General features: G+C 31.6%; 1 long non-coding RNA gene across 1 annotated transcript; it reads left to right on the forward strand.

The window, feature by feature from the left end:
* Window positions 1-1,111: 1,111 nt before the first annotated feature.
* LOC120353417 lies at window positions 1,112-3,001 on the forward strand. Its single transcript, XR_005572367.1, has 2 exons — window positions 1,112-1,169; window positions 2,850-3,001. It is a non-coding gene; the product is annotated as an uncharacterized LOC120353417 (long non-coding RNA).

The following is a 3,001-nucleotide window of genomic DNA, read 5'->3' on the forward strand; positions in this document are numbered from 1 at the left end:
GTAACTGCCAATCACAGTTGGTGTTGGTTAGGTCTATCTAGCATGGACGATCACACAGCTGTCCACATCAAGACGAGAAAAGCGAAGTGGCTTCACTCAGCGTCTGTCCTCCGACATAAGCAGTACTAAAATGTAGTCTGATCAGAACTTGGTGTTAACCATGGCTTCCATGCCAGCTTTAGGATTTTTAGTGTTTGGCTCTGGAACCTTTTGTTCCAGCAGCATTTTTAGTCTTTTGCCTATGTAGTCGCTTTAATTAAGAAGAGAGAGAGAGAGTATCAAATTGTAACCTCACAATGGAGATTTTTCTCCTATAACCGCTACTAAAGGTACGTCATAGATTTATAATATAATTAAGGAAATTATCTTCAATGAAAACTTCCATCAAAGTATTTATTGTAATGTACCGTAATTAAAGTGTAAAAATTGAGAATAGTCCTTTTGATTTGAATGGAAGATGGTATTTATTCAAACTGATAAATGTTGGAAGAAAATGAACGGTATATGTTTTGTAGAAATATAGAGTGCCTATTAGAAGGAATTAAGATATTTTTGGCTTGTATTATTTCTGAAGAGAAAGCTATTATTATTTATAAAAATAGATCTGTCAATTTGTGAGATTTTCAGAGACTGTATTTTATGATTAATTCTATTAGTAATTTTATCATCTTTATTTGTCATATTTGAAATCATTTCAATGATTTTGATTAGGGAGAAATCACCTAAATATCATATAATTTTTCAAGAGAATCTTTTTGATATTAAACAACTATACTCGAAAGTTGATATGGAAAGTTGTTCAATCAACTTGTGAATTATGTACTATGTAGGCCTATTATGGAATACTATGTACTCATCGCTTTGTGTATAGGGCGTAACCCTTATTACAAATAAATTCTATTATTGATTTTATTATATAACTGATGTTAGGTTAATTGGTTTTATCCTAGTTTATTTTTATTCTAACAGCGGTGTAAGTACGGGAACATCAAGTATGGGATCAACGTACGAATCTATCATTTCATGGGTTCATGAACGTGTGTCTTTAAGCCGCTGAGACGCCTCTGAATCGATGGCCGTCCTAGCTTGGGGTATGCTGTCTCCTGTCCATCTGGACGTGTAGAGCTCGATCACCGAGCCTAGATTCAATTTGAAGAAACAGCTATGAGGTAACAACTTTTTTCCAAATTAAACGAACGTCCCAGGAACTCCGGATGTGACAAAATGGGTTTTAGTGACGACAGACTTTCAATCAATTAAAACGTGCGAAATTAGACTTTTGTTAAATCATAATTTTGAAATATTATTGGGGATAGATAGATTGTTAATTTTATTAATTTTGGTTTGAGTAATAGATTTTCGGTTGTATCTTTACATTGAAAAGTGAGGCCATATTTTCTCTGTAAGGATCCAGCTGGGAATTTCAGTTTTCTTTAAATTTATAAATAATTATAATCTTTTAAACTACTAAAAGTTGAATGAGTACATGAATTTTTTAAATGTCCATTATTAATTAAATTTATTGTTTTAAAATAATTCTCATCTTAAAGTTGTAAAGGATCAAATGAAGTTTCAAGGACCCTAACCTTTCCTAAATTTGTTTTGATGACATATATTTTTGAATAGTTTTTTTTAAGGTAGTATACCATGATGTGATACTTGAGGAATGTTTGTCCTTGCAGCGTTCATGATATAAAGATACTGAATAGTTATTATTGGGGGGGATCATTAATATTTGATAGTGTTTTAAAGTTTCCAAGTGTGTTCTAAATTTAATGTTCTAAGAATTTTATGAATTTTATGTGGATCTTTTCTTAAAATATTTATTGTTATTTATGATTAACTTCTGAGACATATCTATGATAATTTTCAATAATTGCTCTTTTGAAATTAGAGTCCTTTAAGCTTTTATGATTCAATCTAAAACTTTTTAAAATGTAGAGCATACAGAGTAGGTTATTACCGAATTAAGTATATCAGAGATAACTTTCTAAATTTAGTAATTTTATTTTCGGTTTTCATAATTCTTCTTCTTGTTTTATTTGTTGTTTATTGATTTCTTTGTTTTATTAACTTCTTTGTTTTATTAATTGTTGAATTCACTGTAAGAGGTGACAATATAATTGATACCTTCTCTCTATTTCGTTGTCTCTCTTGTCATTTCTGGTTTCCCGTTCTCTAGCACTAGGTATGTTTATCAAGCATCCCTTTTATTAAGTTATATTGTGTGTGCTTCTAAATTCTAAATTCAAAATTAACTTTCTAAATTCAAAGCACGGCACAATTCGCTGCGCACTCTGCTACTTTTGCTCTTTTTATTGACTTATTATGTTAATTTCAAATCAGTTTATTCATAAAATTGATAAACATTCTTATGGCTAATGAATGCTTGATTCCAGAAATGAGTATTGAAGTTTGCAGCAGCATACAAATGCTGAAGATAAACTAATTGAAGAAGATTTGGAGGTGAATTCCATATTATTTGATTAATGTTATCAATATTAATATTTTCCCTGTCTGTGTTTCCATTTAGCTGTGATGCCCTAGCTCAAGGCATTATACTGGTGTAGGGACAATTTTATTTTTCGAGATTCTTATAGAAAATGACATGTTAGGGACAGTCAGAAATCTAGTGGAAGCTATGATATGTCAGAAGACTGTAGTGACAGTAGCACTTCAGATTGTTGCCTGGATAATTGAGAATCAAGTTGAAGGAAGGTTAGATTTGAGGAGTATAGCAGAAAAATAATAATTAATTGATTGATTTAGTTGAATTTATTTTGTTTGTTTGAGTTTTGATTTTGTGTTTAAATTAGTCCTTGCATCTTCTAATGAAAACCTAATTTCAGTGTTGCATCAAAGACCACCAAGTCTTGTGAATGGCGATTTTGCGTTTGATTGAGCTGATAGACGATGGCTGCAGTGTTGAGTCTTGATGTTGTCCGTGATGCTGATCTTCAATAGCGGGTCTGGTGAGCCAACATACTGTAAGGTTGGTGCC

Source organism: Nilaparvata lugens, chromosome 10 (genome assembly GCF_014356525.2).
Source record: "Nilaparvata lugens isolate BPH chromosome 10, ASM1435652v1, whole genome shotgun sequence".
NCBI lineage: Eukaryota > Metazoa > Arthropoda > Insecta > Hemiptera > Delphacidae > Nilaparvata > Nilaparvata lugens.